The sequence below is a fragment of the Cherax quadricarinatus genome, chromosome 23 (genome assembly GCF_038502225.1).
Source record: "Cherax quadricarinatus isolate ZL_2023a chromosome 23, ASM3850222v1, whole genome shotgun sequence".
NCBI classification, from domain to species: Eukaryota; Metazoa; Arthropoda; class Malacostraca; order Decapoda; family Parastacidae; genus Cherax; species Cherax quadricarinatus.
This window is the reverse complement of record NC_091314.1, coordinates 9,531,657-9,550,291: the sequence shown is the minus strand read 5'-3', so window position 1 is coordinate 9,550,291 and position 18,635 is coordinate 9,531,657. Positions and strand designations below refer to the sequence as shown.

Genomic DNA, 18,635 nt, shown 5'->3' with positions numbered 1-18,635 from the left:
TCTTTCACTAGTGCATTGATATTATTTATACCAATTTTACAATAATGCAGTAGTCTGCATAACAGTAAATCTTCTATTTTTTGTATGAATAAAAAATCAAAATAGAAAGCAATAGCAATATAAGAGGGGCCTAGAGACGTGACTAATGAACAGAGGATATGTTATTTTAGTGCCAAGAATGTCTACACTGTTTATTCTGGACTCTATTTTGAAATTGGCATCTTTTTTAATTTGTGTGAAATTGGCCAAATTGCCAATTTCTGACCAAGTTATTGGGTAGTTTAAATTGGTAAATGGGCAGTTTCTTGTTCTCAATTGATAGAAAAAATGGAGTTCTTAACAAATAGCTATGAGTTTGGTCAACTGGAACAACAGCATTGGCCAAAAATAGGGCTCAAAGTCGGCGAAATCGCCGATGCGTATATGTCACCGAGACCGCTAACTTCACGGGAGTGTAATTCCGTGAGTTTTTGACCAAATTTTGTACTTGTGATGTCATCACCATCGGGAAAAGATTCTCTATCATTTCACAAGAAAAAATAATTTTTTTTTCCAAAAAATTTTCGACATAAAATGACAGTTTCAGAAAGGGGCTTGCGACAGTCAAAGGGTAAAGAGATCTGCTTCTGCTACAGCCTACGTATATTTTTTCCAGTACTTGAGGGAATGTACGGCTGCACTCCATCTCACAATACTACATTTCTTAACAGTTACAAAGTCAAACACCCACAAGAAAATGCCCTATAAATAACACTGGCAAACAAAGAGTCAGGTCAATTTTAAAAATGCCTTTCTAACTAATTTTGGAACACAGAATTCAAATTAGAACTTAGTTTTGCTCAAACACATACAGCTTCCGTGAAACAAAATCGCACAGCAAACGATTTCACCAGAAACAAAATCGCACAGCAAACAATTTCAGGAAGACACAGCCATCATGAAGTAGAGATATCAGTGAAACCTGACAATCATTTTGACAGCAGACTAGTGCTGGACACTGGTTCAGGAAAGCCATACTAAACGAACAAGTGAAAAGGCCTGAAAACTGCGACGAATATACAACCATAGAAATTTTTTATTTTTGGTATACCAATATATCATGATTTTTCCATAACAAAAGTTAGCTTTTGTCACTGCATGTATTACACTTAATATCTACGCACAAATACCCTACCGACGATTGTTAGGTAACGTACATTATGTTAAATAACAGAAATATTGATCACAAGACACACAAATAACCTGTACATAGGAAAGGAGGAGGAGAAGCTTACGACAAGGTTTTGGTCTGACTTGGACCATTTACAAAGTTGTCACCAAAATGTCATAAGCTCCTCCTCTCTCCTATGTGCATGTAATTTGTGTATTGTTACAGTCATGGTATTGTGCTTTTTTTTGTTCATCACTGAAGAAAAGATTTTAAAATATCTTACTTGGCAGAGACTAAACAAGCTCCGATTCATGATCAGCAGATCAAAACTACCTTAACACAACACTTCGTTTTCTGAACTGGATAAGAATTCAGTTTTGTTAGCTAGTGTAACCGTCCATCCATCAACTGAAGTGAAGGACTGACTCCACACAAGACAAAGGTTACGACAGCCAGGAGAATGACAAGGGAAATAATGCCAGTGGTGACACTTTTCAAATCGCTAGTGCTTCCTCATTTGAAATACTACTCAATGTGGACAACCCCATTCAAGGCAGGAGAAATATCAGAGCTTGAATAAATACAGAGATCATTTATGGTCCACACTGAGCCAGTAAAGCATTTAAATTACTGGGAATGCCTTATGAATATGTACTCACTGGAGCAGAGGAGAGATATGTGATAATATACACCTGGAAAATACTAGAGGACCTGGTCCCAAAACTGCACACTGCCATAACAACATACTAGAGCAAGAGATATGGGATGAAGTGCAAAATAAACCCAGAGAAAAGCAGGGGTGTGTTGGGAACAATAAGGGAACACTATCAACATTTGTGGCCCCAGATTATTCAGCATCTTACCAGAAGGTATCAGAAACACTGCTGGAACAAGTGTAGAAGTCTTCAACAGAAAACTGGACAAGTATCTTCACCAGGTGCCAGATCAACCAGGCTGTGATGGATATGTGGGGCAGTGGGCCTCCAGCAGCAACAGCCTGATTGACCAGGCTAACACCAGAGGAGCCTGGCCTATAGCCAGGCTCCGGGAGTAGAAACTCTCTCAAAACTCATCAAAGGTATATTACCCACTTTATAACCCACTCATAAAGGTGACAAGTTATGAGGACTTCTCATTTTCTCAACTCATGAAAGCATAACTTGACTGCAAACAAATCACGGTACGGATGGGGTTAGAACCCATGACAAGAGTGTCGGAAAACTCCAGACCAGTGTGTAAGCCACTGGGCCAACTGGCTACAATTAGATTCATCCAACCTGGTACACAGGAGGGCCCCGCTTTACAGCGTTTCGCTAAAGCAGCGATTTTCAATTACATACCCATTCTTTATTTATTTAGACTTCCTACAATGTATTCACCACTCACTATAAGCCAAGGATAAGAATATTTAAGTAATGTATGAACTGTATATGCATTTTTTAGGCCTAGTTCTATTGCTCATTTAACCCTTTCGCTGACTACGCCTTTTAGTTCACTGGTTGTGCCACAGTACTGCGGCACAGCCAGTGAACGAAAAATATCCTGCAGCACTCATTGCATGTGACAAAACTGTTTTTGGTTTAAAACGGCAACTTTGCTGCGATGTATTTTCACACGGTTTTTATAGTTGTATTCTTGGTCTCAACTGATAGAATGGAAGATATATTACAGAAATAGAGATGATTTTGATTGCTTTTAGGACTGAAAAATAGCTTGAAATTGAGCTCAAAGAAGAGGAAATATTTGATTTTTGCCAATATTGAGAGTAAACAAATTACGTGTCCAATACACATCAACCGGGGAGGGTGGGGTAATAATATGCATTTATGAATGCGCTGATATTTATACAATTATTACAATATTGTCTAAGAGTAAATCTTCCATTTTTTTGTGAATAAAATTTTTTGGTATGAATAAAAAATAAAAATGGAATTCATGTGTAAAGCCTGGAAATGTAACTAATGAACAGAGGAAATGGTAATTTAGTGCCAGGAATCCCTGCATTGTTTATTCTGCACCCTATTTTGAAATTTGTGTGAAACTGGCCAAATTATCAGTTTCTGATCACTTTACTTGGTAGATGAAATAGTTGATTGAGCAATTTCTTGTGCTCAGTCGATAAAATGGAAGACATACTAGTGAAACAGCTAAGAACTTGGTCAACTGGAACAATGTAATTGGCCTAAAATAGGATTCAAAGTGGGCAAAAATCGCAGATGCATAAACACTGCCGACACAGCAAAATTCGCAAAAGTGTAATTTTGCCAATTTTCGATCAAATTTTGTACTTTTTGTTTTATTTCCTTCAGAAAAAGATCCTCTACCATCTCACAAGAAAAAAAATAAAACTTTTTTTTTTTTTTAAATCCTTGGACCTTGTGGACAATGTTCAGACTAGGGGTCTGCGCAGTGAAAGGGCTAATATATGATAGTGTAAACATTTTATTAAGCTTTAATATGCATTTGAAAGTGAAAAAAGGCTATGTTCCCCTTTACAGCAGTATTCTGGAAACTAACCTGCTCTACAAGCAAGGCCTTCCTGTATTAACCCTTTCAGGGTCAAGAGGCCCTCTCCAAGACTCGTTCTCGGGGTCGAAAATTTTTCGGAAAAAAAAAAAATATTCTTTCTTATGAAATGATAGAGAATCTTTTCCCGATCATAATGACACCAAAAGTATGAAATTTGATGGAAAACTTACAGAATTATGCTCTCACGAAGTTAGCGGTCACGACGATGTTTACGCATCGGCAATTTCGCCCACTTTGAGCCCTATTTTCAGCCAATTCCAGTGTACTTATCGACAAAAATCATATCTATTTCACTAGAACTCCATTTATTCTATCGAATGAGTACAAGAAACCACCCATTTACAGTGGACCCCCGCATAATGATCACCTCCGAATGCGACCAATTATGTAAGTGTATTTATGTAAGTGCGTTTGTACGTGTATGTTTGGGGGTCTGAAATGGACTAATCTACTTCATAATATTCCTTATGGGAACAAATCGGTCAGTACTGGCACCTGAACATACTTCTGGAGTGAAAAAATATCGTTAACCGGGGGTCCACTGTACTGATTTCAACTATCCAATAAAGTGGTCAGAAATTGGCAATTTTGCCAATTTCACACAAATTTTAGAAGATGCCAATTTCCAATGTCCAGAATAAACAAGACAGACATTCCTGGCACTAAAATAACATTTTCTCTGTTCATTAGTCATGTCCCCAGGCCCCTCTTGCATCTCTCTTGCTTTCCACTTTGAATTTTTATTCTCACAAAAAATAGAAGATTTACTGTTATGTAGACTATTGCATTAGTGTAGAAATGGTATAAATAATATCAGCACACTTGTGAAAGAATATTAGACTCACCAGTTGACGTGTATTGGACGCTTGGCATGATTTGCTTACTTTCGAACTTTGGTAAAAATTGAACATTTCTGCTACTTTGAGCTCAATTTCAAGATACTTTTCATTATGAAACCAATCAAAATCATCTCAATTTCCGTAATGTGTCTTCTATTCTATAAAATAAAACCAGGAAAACTAAAATACAACCATAAATACCATACGAAAATACACTGCAAGGTTGCTGTTTTAAACCAAAAACACAGTCGGAGTTTTTTTTTCTCATTATGCCATGTGTGCCGCAGGATTTTTTTATACTGTGCACACTGACCACATAGATCCATTCTTTCATATGTAGGCCTACCAGCTTTCTCTTACCAGATTTGAAGGCGCCAGAATTTAAGCGTACTAGTACATCAATACCATTGTATCAATCGCATCTGCTAGAAAAATGACAGGATGGATAATGAGAACCTTCAAAACTAGGGAGGCCAAGCCCATGATGACACTCTTCAGGTCACTTGTTTTATCTAGGCTGGAATATTGCTGCACACTAACAGCACCTTTCAAGGCAGGTGAAATTGCTGACCTACAAAATGTAGAGAACCTTCACGGCGCGCATAACGGAGATAAAACACCTAAATTACTGGGAGTGCTTGAGGTTCCTGAACCTGTATTCCCTGGAACGCAGGCACGAGAGATACATGATTATATACACCTGGAAAATCCTAGAGGGACTAGTACCGAACTTGCACACTAAAATCACTCACTACGAAAGCAAAAGACTTGGCAGACGATGCAACATCCCCCCAATGAAAAGCAGGGGTGTCACTAGCACGTTAAGAGACCATACAATAAATGTCAGGGGCCCGAGACTGTTCAACTGCCTCCCAGCATACATAAGAGGGATTACCAACAGACCCCTGGCAGTCTTCAAGCTGGCACTGGACAAGCACCTAAAGTCAGTTCCTGACCAGCCGGGCTGTGGCTCGTACGTTGGTTTGCGTGCAGCCAGCAGTAACAGCCTGGTTGATCAGGCTCTGATCCACCAGGAGGCCTGGTCACAGACTGGGCCGCGGGGGCGTTGACCCCCGGAACTCTCTCCAGGTAAACTCCAGGTAATAACCCTGGTGCGTAAGCCGTACTAGTGCATCGGAAACCCTGAAAGGGTTAATACACCATAGGGAGGTTAGCATGAGTCCCATTTGACCATAAACAGAAATATCAATCTCAATCTTAAAATAATGAATTCTAACTGTCATAAGTTGGCCTGTGATACTCCAATACTGAAACTATGTATTGTGCCAAAACAAAAGCATTCACATTGCTAAACTCACAAACTAGTATTTAGTCACTTAGCAATAATACCAACTTACCTCATAATTTGTAATATTTTAAATTTAAGATCTAATCTAAGTCTGCCCGAAATGCCTAGCCATGCTAGGTGTTCTAGTGGTACACTGTAATTATTATTTTACTACATATAAACCACACAATAACCAAATTCTGTAAACTCAGCATTGTAATTCTTATAGAGAATAAACTTTGAATTTGAATTTGAATGTGGCCACAAATGCAAGTTTTTACAGATGAATTTCCCGTCAGCATGGCTGTGGCAAACTCTAGTCTCATTTTCTCTACTCAATGTCCAGTGAAAGGATTTTGATCCAAGAAATTTGGAGCTACCTTTCCTTTCCCTGGACCGAATCTAATTACCACCTATTCCCCTGGTGTGGTATGTCCCCTACGAGTTTTGTGCTTTTTAAGCTCTAAACCCATATGGGATAAAGAGTGCTATGTAATAACAATACAGTACTATTTATGTTAACCTTAGTGTGTCACTTACATTACTAACATATATCCATGGGGAACCATTAAGCTTATAGGGGTCATACAGTGTCTGGGTAATTAAAAAAAAAATCAGCTTTGATCTAACAAAAAGGAATGTTAGCTCCAAATCCTTGAGTAAAAAGCCCTTCATCAGCATCAAGGGAATGTTTCTACCAACTTTTTGCCTCAAAACAGAAATCTTTTCCATTTATCAAACTTGCAGAATACCAAATTTAACTTATCATTTTGCCAATGACTACATCTTACACCTCAACAAGCAAAATCTATCGTAGTGGCTTTGAAAGATGAGAGAAATTGCCTATATATGTGAGGTATGTTTTAGTGGTTATCAATGCGGCTTCACGTCCAATGTGAAAGTCAGTAACCCATGATGTCACATGCAAAACAATACAGAACAATAAGTGCACCTGCCTGAATCTGAAACTGCCTTACCAAAGTAGACATACTGGGTGATCAAAACTGTTCAGAAAATCTGATGCCAAGATTATATACCATCAGCTGTTCTGGAAAAAACAGCTGCTCAGACTTGCTTCCATTTGTTCATCCCCAGATGCAATTTCTGATACCCTTTACAGTCATCCCCAGTTAATGATCCAAATGCATTCTTAAGGATATGATTGCCAGTTGAAGTAGCAGCAAATTGCACTTGCCAAAATGTTATAATCAAAGATGTGTTAGAGCAAATTTTCAAAGCATAATTTTCTATTAATTCTAAGTTTTAATGTACATATCAAACAAGCCCCAATGACTTGTATATACAGAAAGAACATGACCATAAATAAAGTACAAAACACAATGAAGTTAACAGTATTAAAAAATAACCTCAAGCTCTTTTTTGAACAAAACTATGTAATTTTTTTGTCCTGTATATAACTTTCGGGTGCATGTACATCATCCCAATTTTCTTAAAATACCGCATCGAAAACATCAGGATATTTATCTTTTTTTATTTTGGCAAGCTGAACAGTACAGAACACATTTATGATTTACATATTTTATTACAGCTGAACACAAAAACTTCAAAAACTGATTTCACAGAAAATTTAAATGCTAATGCAGGTGCTCTGATACTTTGTACTCAGTTTGGCCATAAACCCTCCCACCCAGGTAGGCTTATACAGCAAATAAGGAATGGCAAGGCAGAAGTGCACTTGCGTTTAGTTTTTCCAGCCACTAGTACTCGGAGAAAACCACCATTCCCACCAAGTTGTCACTTACCAACTTACGTGTTGACCCAACACTTTCACTATCATTCATACATAATCAGTGTCTTTGCAGAAGCGCTCAGATACGACAGTTTAGATGTCCCTCCAAACAGCCAAACCCATCCTTGAAAGCACAGGCACTGGGCAGCGGCAGCCCAGAGAGCCATTTGAACTATGTTGCCCATGAACATGTGGCAAGACAGCTATTAAATAAATGATAATGAATGCGTTTCCTTCTTTCGGTTGCTCTACCTTGTTGGAAGACTGATGATGTGATTAAAAAAATCAAGCAATCTGAACGACTTTTTCCATCCAAATCAAAGTTATCCATTTCCCAAAAGGACAAGCCTTCGATTCTGCTACATGATCAAGGTGTTTTAGCCATATTGAGGCGTCTCTTAAGTAAAGCACTTTCTACTCGTCAAGAGACTGTAGGTGAGGATAAGATGTCAATTTGTGAAATCTGTAAAATTAAAACATCATGGATGCTATTTCAAACATCAATAAATCAAGGTATATACAGCCTCTCCTCACTTATGGACGTAATCGTTTACCAACGACTCGGACTGACAACAGGCTCTCTGACCCATATGCATACCTAAATAATGTATATTAGTAAGTGATTTCCTCTATTCTGTTTATTACAATACAGCCTCTCCTCACTTAACGACGGAGTTCCGTTCCTAAGACCACGTCGGTAAATAAATTCGTCGCTAAGTGAAGAGCATACTGTAATGGTAGTGGGTTTGTATCAACCATCTTCGATATTGTTTTAATGTCACCTTTGCACCATTTATAACATTTCTGGTATAGTATTCTTAAATGCTTATACAGTAATGTACTCTACATTGGTCAGAGCCCCCATCGTACCGAGGCATCGGTAAACGAGTACGTCACTAAGTGAGGAGAGGCTGTATACAGTAAACTAGTGTATAAACATTTAAAAATATACCAGAAACATTATAATGGTGCAAAGGTAACATTAAAACAATATCAAAGATGGTCAACACAAACCCACTACCATTATAGTATGCCGCTCTCTTAGCAATGAATTCGTTTACTGGTGTGGTCTTAGGAACGGAGCTCCATCATTAAGTGAGGAAAGGCTGTACTCATGGTAGCATGCCTGTAGGCTTAGCATAGTGTTCCTCCATTCTTATGTTCTTATTACTGAATCCATGACAGTTACCATAACAATCAATGTCTATCCCCAACTGATTCAACAAAAGTAACGTTAATAAATTTTCTAGAGGAAAAAAAAAAATGAAACGACCAATATACAGCCCCAAGATCCACATTTTATAAGAAAGTCGCTCATGTGCTTTCACCTATCACTGCTGCAATGTTCATCAAATGCAAGGGTTAAGCAATAACTAAATATAATATTCTTAACTACTGTCACTTTGGTTTCAAGCCCAGAAAAAATTATGATGATGCAGTAATTAAAATGCTTAAATAAATCATTTATTTCTGGCAAATAATAATATCCTATGGGCCTCATTACTGATCTAAGAAAAACTTTTGATACAGAAGACCACAACATTCTACTGCTTAAAGTAAAATATACAGAAGCAAAGGCTTTCACAATCATATAGTCCTACCTTACCAAAAGAAGCCAACACGTGACCATTAATGACAATACTTCTTCAACTAGACCCATCACCATAGGGGTTCCACAAGGAAGCATCTTAGGATCTTTATTTAATTTCTCATCTACATCAATGGCCTACCTAAAACCTCCCAGGAAATTTGACCATTTGTCGGCAGATAACAACTTTTGTGATCTTCAGTTCAGACCTAGTTCCAGACAACACTATTAATGATAAGCTGACAACTGAAAATACTCTCAGTATTATAAGACTTCAGATGAGCATTTTTTTTTTTTTTCAACAAGTCGGCCGTCTCCCACCAAGGCAGGGTGACCCAAAAAAAAAAGAAAGAAAATCCCCAAAAAGAAAATACTTTCATCATCATTCAACACTTTCACCACACTCGCACATTATCACTGTTTTTGCAGAGGTGCTCAGAATACAACAGTCTAGAAGCATACACACATAAAGATACACAACATATCCCTCCAAACTGCCATATAGATTAATAATACACACGTTGAAAGATGAGGGAATATTCATTGGCATGCACCTTCACAGAAAATGAAAATTCAACATGGCAAACAACTAAGAAAATTTATAAAACATGGCATTCTTTCAAAAATCACATTACACTGCACTTCAAACTCACTCACTCTACTACTTTCTAATCTATCCTTACCACACTTATGCTACCTGTGTGTCAATATGCAAGGGTATTAACAATGTGGTAGGAAATTACCTAAAACCCATCATACATAAAAAAAATTAGCTACTGCATTAGAATGATCACTCAATCAAATTACAGACAACACACATCCCCACTATTCAATTATATTTACTAAACATACAAAACATCCCAACTTACTGCTGTGCATACTATATAAACAGGACATTCAATACAAATATTAACCCAATCCTAAACTTCTTCTTGGAGAACTACAAAATGCAAAGACAATACAAAAAAACATATATTTCTTTGATTTCTTACATGTTCAACTCAAACTGAATAGAAGCTATGTAAATAAATGGCCAAAATAATGGCCCAAAAATATGAAACACTACCAGAATATCCTGAAAGCTCTTTTATTTACCAACTGCTTTAAAAAATAGTTAAACGTGCCTCCTGAACTTGACGTATTTATGTAGATGTAATGTCAAATATATCTAATGAAGCTTGCTTATCCAGATTTCAATCAGCATTCATACTCATGCACCACTATAATTTCACATACTTACAATTATTATATTTAAAATTGTCAGTGCAGTTTTGTATTTACTATATCTTCATATTAACAATGCAATTTTAATACCATATATTGTAGAGAGTTCTGTTACTTTAAATATAATCATTCCATGTAATAATGCTATCTCAAGAAAACTTAATTATATTACACTTAGCATTCAAATAATCTAACTTCAACTATACAATGTCAAATAGTTCCATGTTTTAGTCAGTCTCAAATGCTCTGCATAACCATCAATATTACTAAAATCTTCTTTCTTTCAAAGCACCGGCCACATCCCACCGAAGCAGGGTGGCCCAAAAGGAAAAACGAAAGTTTCTCCTTTTATTTAGTAATATACGTATACAGGAAAAGGGGTTACTAGCCCCTTCCTCCAGACATTTTAGTCGCCTCTTACGACATGCATGGATTATGGAGGAAGAATTCTGTTCCACTTCCCCATGGAGATAAGTGGAAATAAATAAAAACTTATAAGAAAAATAGAAGAAAACCCAGAAAGGTGTGTATATATATGCTTGTACATGCATGTGTAGTGTGACCAAAATGTAAGTAGAAGTAGCAAGACATACCTGAAATCTTGCATGTTTGAGGCAAAAAAAAAAAGACACCAGCAATCCTACCATCATGTAAAACAATACTGTACAGGCTATCATTTTACATTCACTTGGCAGGACGGTAGTACCTCCCTAGGTGGTTGCTGCCTACCAACCTACTACCTAGGATGACTAAAATAATGTCACTAAAATCTGTAACAATTTTGTATAGTACATTTTGAGAATGAATCTGTTTGTAATATTTCCTTTCTGCTTTGCGATGCCTGGTCTGAGATTGGGCAGTAGGGGCAATGCAGTAATCCCCTGAAACCATTATGCAATTAAGTACATTACCCTATTATTATGCCTCATTTTACATTGCTTTTTAAAGCCTATATATCCATTTCTGAACAATCTAAGCATCAACATAATTACTCTAGTCTAAATGTATGCAATTTGACCACAAATACAATAACATAATTAAATCAATAAAATGCTGGGAGAAGGTTAACAGTGGCTGGGTAAACCCACACATCAGGGAGAACTAATTTGTTGGAAACCTAAAATTTATTCATACGATAATGAGGACAGGGTGATTACTGTGCTGCACTGTATAAATCATGTACAGTACAGTGGACCCCCGGTTATCGGCCACTTCTGTTATCAGCCAACTCGGTGATCGGCCGGTTTTTCAGCGCCCGGTTATCGGCCGTTAATTCAGCGATTGGCCATTTGGGACATGTCTGTCCACCGGCTGGGGCCACTTGCACGTCAGTCTGGCTGTCTCTCATGGTGGCTGAGGAAGCTTCTGCTCATACATCCAAACATTTCGCTCATTTCCCATTGTAGTTTGTGTTATTTTTGCAGTGCAACTGTGAAATAAGTAACCATGGCTCCAAAGAAAGTTCCTGTGGTAAAGAAAGTGAGAAACACCATGGCATTTAAGTGTGAAGTGTAGCAGGCATACAGAGAGTGTAGCAGGTATGCAGAGAGTGTAGCAGGCATGCAGGAAGTGTAGCAGGCATGCAGGAAGTGTAGCAAGCATGCAGGAAGTGTAGCAAGCATGCAGAAGTGTAGCAGGCATGCAGGAAGTGTAATAAGCATGCAGGAATGTAGCATGCATGCAGAAAGTGTAGCAAATATGCAGGGAGTGTAACATGCATGCAGGAAGTGTAGCAGACATGCAGTGAGTGTAGCAGGCATGCAGGAAGTGGAGCAGGCATGCAGGAAGTGGAGCAGGCATGCAGGAAGTGGAGCAGGCATGCAGGGAGTGTAGCAGGCATGCAGGGAGTATAGCAGGCATGCAGGGAGTGTAGCAGGCATGCAGGGAGTATAGCAGGCATGCAGGGAGTGTAGCAGGCATGCAGGGAGTCTAGCAGGCATGCAGGGAGTGTAGCAGGCATGCAGGGAGTGTAGCAGGCATGCAGGGAGTATAGCAGGCATGCAGGGAGTGTAGCAGGCATGCAGGGAGTGTAGCAGGCATGCAGGGAGTGTAGCAGGCATACAGGGAGTGTAGCAGGCATGCAGGGAGTATAGCAGGCATGCAGGGAGTGTAGCAGGCATGCAGGGAGTGTAGCAGGCATGCAGGGAGTATAGCAGGCATGCAGGGAGTGTAGCAGGCATGCAGGGAGTATAGCAGGCATGCAGGGAGTGTAGCAGGCATGCAGGGAGTGTAGCAGGCATGCAGGGAGTATAGCAGGCATGCAGGGAGTGTAGCAGGCATGCAGGGAGTATAGCAGGCATGCAGGGAGTATAGCAGGCATGCAGGGAGTGTAGCAGGCATGCAGGGAGTATAGCAGGCATGCAGGGAGTGTAGCAGGCATGCAGGGAGTGTAGCAGGCATGCAGGGAGTGTAGCAGGCATGCAGGGAGTGTAGCAGGCATGCAGGGAGTATAGCAGGCATGCAGGGAGTGTAGCAGGCATGCAGGGAGTGTAGCAGGCATGCAGGGAGTGTAGCAGGCATGCAGGGAGTGTAGCAGGCATGCAGGGAGTGTAGCAGGCATGCAGGGAGTATAGCAGGCATGCAGGGAGTGTAGCAGGCATGCAGGGAGTATAGCAGGCATGCAGGGAGTGTAACAGGCATGCAGGGAGTATAGCAGGCATGCAGGGAGTGTAGCAGGCATGCAGGGAGTGTAGCAGGCATGCAGGGAGTGTAGCAGGCATGCAGGGAGTGTAGCAGGCATGCAGGGAGTGTAGCAGGCATGCAGGGAGTGTAGCAGGCATGCAGGGAGTGTAGCAGGCATGCAGGGAGTGTAGCAGGTGTGCAGGGAGTGTAGCAGGCATGCAGGGAGTGTAGCAGGCATGCAGGGAGTGTAGCAGGCGTGCAGGGAGTGTAGCAGGCGTGCAGGGAGTGTAGCAGGCGTGCAGGGAGTGTAGCAGGCGTGCAGGGAGTGTAGCAGGAGTGCAAAGAGTGTAGCAGGCGTGCAGGGAGTGTAGCAGGCGTGCAGGGAGTGTAGCAGGCATGCAGGGAGTGTAGCAGGCGTGCAGGGAGTGTAGCAGGCATGCAGGGAGTGTAGCAGGCATGCATTGAGTGTAGCAGGCATGCAGGGAGTGTAGCAGGCATGCAGGGAGTGCAGCAGGCATGCAGGGAGTGTAGCTGGTCCTAGTGGCATTAAAAGAACAAGAAGGGAAGTAACCCCGGATAAGGACTTGGTACCTGAAGTCCTTATGGAGGGGGATTCCTGTTCCAGACACTAAACCCTCCCTCTTTCCTCCTTCTTATCTTCCAGAAGTCTTCAATAAAGGTATGTAATACATGTATTTATATAATGGCTAAAAATTTTTTATTTTGTGAATATTTTTGTCTGAAACGGATTAATTGTATTTCCATTAATTGTTATGGAAAATAGTATTATTACGGTTTTCGGCCGACCTTATGGAACGGATTATGGCCAATAACCGAGGGATATGTTGTGTATCTTTATACGTACATAAATGCTTCTAAACTGTTGTATTCTGAGCACCTCTGCAAGAACAGTGATTATGTGTGAGTGAGGTGAAAGTGTTGAATGATGATGAAAGTATTTTCTTTTTGGGGATTTTCTTTCTTTTTGGGTCACCCTGCCTCAGTGGGAGACGGCCGACTTGTTAAAAAAAAAAAAAAAAAAAAATTACAAAAACTTACAATTAAATACTGGCCTTTCCATATTTCCAAACCAATAATTTATTAATATAATTAATATACAGTATATGTCAATCGTTATCTTAAGACCTGCCCAAAAATGCTGTAATACAAGTTTACGCAGTGCAGTACAAAACAGAATTTTAATCAATAAAAATATTAATTTTCAAGTAGGTGGCCTGAACATCCAGCAGCCACATCTAATCATCAGAGTGAATGGAAAGTGGTCTTTAGGATTTGATTTGGACTAAGCATGGTAATACCTATGAAGCAAATAAAAAAATTGATTAACAGGACTCCATTTTGAGATGGGAAGTACAATAACTACACACTGAAAGTCAAGTAAGGGAGGATGCAATCCAGTAAGTCAATGTTAAACTGGGATGTAGCATATATGCTATACATATTTACAAGTACATGTAGTACACTTGTCCTAATCTTATTTTTCCTACTGGGCATATTAGAGGAGCACCGCCATTCATCAAATCATTTTTCTGTTCTGATAATATTTCATGGTTTTGGTGGGAAGCCAGTTACTGAACATACATGAGGATATTGACATCCTGCTCTGCTGGGGCTTAGGCAATAGGGACCCACGTAATCCAAGTGGAAACTTTTTGCTCCTGTTCCTATTTGCAAAGGAAACTCCCATTTCCTCTCCTTTTATCACCCAACATTAGGCAGTACATCTTCCAAGTTCATCGGGAAGCTGTCAATGGCCCTTAAACCTCCCCCACCAAGAAGGTAACTTCGTTGCAAGTAATGGTATGCACTTTTTTTTTTTTAGGGTTTTCCCCCAGTCTTGAGAATCAGTGTAAAAAATAATACAATAAAGTACAGTGGACCCCCGCTTTACGAATGCATCGCATTACGTTAAATCCGCCATACGAAGCATTTGAACGCAAAAATTTTGCCTCATCTCACGATAAAAAACTCGCCTCAAGTGATTCGTCCGGGACGCGTCCCACGTGTGGCCTCAGCGCCAGTATTTACAAGCCAGCCAGTGTGGTCACATCCACGCATACATTCGGTACATTTCACCTTATCCCAGTGTTTTTTGTGCTTGTAACTGCAAAATAAGTCACCATGGGCTCCAAGAAAGCTTCTAGTGCCAACCCTGTGGTAAAAAGGGTGAGAATTAGTATGGAAATTAAGAAAGATTTTGAAGGCTTTGGGGCTAACCCTGAGAAGCCTATGCCAGTTGTGGAATCCATTGTGCCTACTTCAAAGATTAAGGAAATGTGTGCAAAGTGGGTTGAAGTGCAAACCTTTATGGATGAAAATCACCCTAACACAGCTATTGCAAGCCGTGCTGGTGACTATTACAATGACAATGTTGTGGCCCATTTTAGGCAAATCTTAAAGGAACAGGAGGTACAGAGCTCTATGGACAGATTTGTTGTGCAACAGAGGTCCAGTGACTCTCAAGCTGGTCCTAGTGGCATTAAAAGAAGGGAAGTAACCCCAGAAAAGGACTTGCTACCTCAAGTCCCAAGTCCTAATGGAAGGGGATTCCCCTTCTAAACAATAACAACTTCCACACTCTCCCTTCCTCCCATCCCATCAATTTGATTTCCATTATTTCTTATGGGGAAAATTAATTCACCTTATGATAATTTTGGCTCACAATGAGTTCTCAGGAACGGATTAACATCATAAGGCGGGGTTCCACTGTACTACCCAAAACGATGTCTTCATACAAATACAGGTATACCTCAGTTTAAGGTGTTTCACTTTAGTGTTTTGCTAATACAGAGCTTTTCAATTTAGGATTATGTTTATTATTATTGGTGCTTGCCGTGCTCTTAAGGTAGTTTATGGCTGTGACACGCACATCAGCAAACTCCAAGCTGAATTGAGCATTGTTTTTTCAGGTCTGATGCTACTGCACACTTCATAAATGATTGCGATCTCTGGAGCTTAACTGCCATATTAGCAAGGTATGCCTGTATAAGATGTGCAAAGATCTTGCCAAGTCATACTACTTTACATCAAAAAATGTTAAATGGTCTATCTATTTTATTAGCTACCGAAAATCAAGTAATATATATATTTTAAATTTATTAATTGTAGCTTTTTTTTTTGTAATCAACATACAGAAAAACTGTAGCAGACTGCAGTTTATCTAGAGATGAAAACTTTTACAATAAAATATTCTGAAGCCTAATAATCTTTGTTGAGGGGGTTTTAAGAGGAGTCCTGGATGACCATAATCCGAATGTATAACCTAATCCTACAAAGAACATACCAGATTTGCTGCAATTATCTTTAGCTATTTTTAAAGTACAGTATCTACAAACAAGCAAAAAAAACTGGGCCTGCCAAAACAAGTAAAATACAGTGGACCCTCGGGTAACAGCGGCTTTGGCTAATGCCAAAATCAGCTAACGGCTCACTTTGGCGTAAAAATATTGGCTCAGCTAACGCCAAATAACTCGGCTAAGGGCTTTCGTCCCGAACGTGTCCACGCAGCCTGAGTGGGCCCGGCCACTCCATGATTCCATGTACAGCCAGTGTGCCATTGTTTACAAGCCAGGGAGGACGATTCCACGCATACAAGCGATATATTTCATATTATTCCATTGTTTTTAGTGCTTGTAACTGCTAAATAAGCCACCATGGGCCCAAAGAAAGCTTCTAGTGCCAGCCCTGTGATAAAGATGGAAAGAAACACAATAAAATTCAAGAAAAAACTTGTAGCAAAGTACCAAAGTGGAAGAGGAAGAGAGAGGGGAGAATGTGCCTTCTGCAGTGATTCAGTGATTCTACGATATGTACGATACTAAAGCAGCAGGTATCAATAAAGGCTATAGTGCCAGCCAGCAATAAAGTGTAGAATTAACAGTGTAGCAAGTAAGTTAAGCGAGTAAGAGATAGAAAAACAACACAAAAGTAACTCTCCAATGTTGTTGACTGTGTGTAGAGCCGCTGAACATACACCGCCCTGCTATCTTCCACCACCCTAAACCTCTGCCAGCATCTCCATCAAACTAACTAATTAAACTAACATCTCCAAGGTAAGTGTAAATATAAAAGTAAATATAAGTGTAAATATAAAAGGACCCCAATGAAAATACGTAAGTCACTGACTTTTTTGGGTTATCCTAGGTATTTTACACACATGCTGCTATGTATGATAATCTATGTACGTAACTGCATTTGTGTATACCTGAATAAACTTATTTATAAACTAAAATGTAAATATTTCTTATTTATAAATTAAAATGTAAATCTTTCTTACATACATTGTTAAAGTGTGATAGTGGTGGTGGGTTCTGCTGGTGCCACCACCACCCCTATGCATGGCTTCTCTCAATGGCCTTTTTAAGTCCAAGAACAACACTTACACCATACACTCCTCTCATACATTATGAAATATTTTATTCATTCTAGAGTATATATCATGTTTCTATGTTATTAATATTGTTTATAATGTCAATTAGATGAATTGTGATAGATAAATAAGCCGTAGCAATGAAATTAGCATCATACTGAAGCATAATAAACTCTCCTTCCTCTTGCCTCCTACGTGTCTACCATACACCAACAAGTCAACACTAAAAAGTAAGTTCACAAAGCAGTCCCCAGGGGCTTAACTGCCCACTTTAGTATATTTTACAACATACTGACATTAATCACTAAGAAGATATTAAACCATGCCAGCAAGCTATGACTGATTATCTAAGGTCTATCACTACACTCAAACATGCTTAAAGCAGGTGTAATAATTAATATGTCAGAGGCTGCATTCTGTGTTGGCAATGAATTTGATTATGCATAAACATAAGGAAGGATTTTACCAAGTCACAAAGTAATGGTAAGCAATTATGCATTTTTCAAGCATGTCTAATATAACTTATTAGTAGTAGAATAAGTATGCCGACATGTGCCCCCTAAAATTAAAAAAATACATTAAGGATACGCTCCAAGGACTTGCTGTGGATACTGAAACTGTAGATGGTAGCCAACCCTATATAAAAGACCTACACATACCTATTATAAAATTTAATTGATAAATTATGCACAATAAGTGGAGAATTATAACTTCTTCACCAATGGGCAGCACTTCAGAGCTTCTCTTAGGCTTTGAAGAACTGCCAGCCTTTCTACTTTTGTACTTTGGGGCCATTATTATGCAAAATTAAAGAGGTATTTTTGGGCCACAGTAAACCGTGGATAACTGAAACCGCGGATACCGAATCAGTGGATATGGGGGGTTTATTGTACTGCTTTTACTGTAAATTTAACATGCTCATAAATGTTATTAATGGCTTTGTGAATATTTTACTATGCCTAGTGCACAATATAGTAATGTTATGTTCTTGAACTGGTAGAGTTCAACGAGGCCTACTAGTCTCTGTCACCAGACTAGTCCTTGAAGTAGCCACATTACAGTATTAGCAGTTCTGTTTCACACTGACAAAGAAATTTTGTAATTTTATAGCTTAAGGTGATTTAGTTCATTAGGCTAAGCATTTCACACAAAGCTAATGTATTTTTGGTGGTGAAAGTTTCTTTCTTTCTTTTTGGGTTGCCCTGCCTCGGTGGGAGAGAGCCAACATGTTGAGGAAAAAAAAAAGTTTCACCAT

At 39.3% G+C, this 18,635-nt stretch overlaps 1 protein-coding gene across 7 annotated transcripts in view; it reads right to left on the bottom strand.

The window, feature by feature from the left end:
- Gbeta13F (guanine nucleotide-binding protein subunit beta-1) overlaps positions 1-18,635 on the bottom strand; it is a 161,997-nt gene that overhangs the window by 133,325 nt on the left and 10,037 nt on the right. The window lies entirely within an intron of this gene.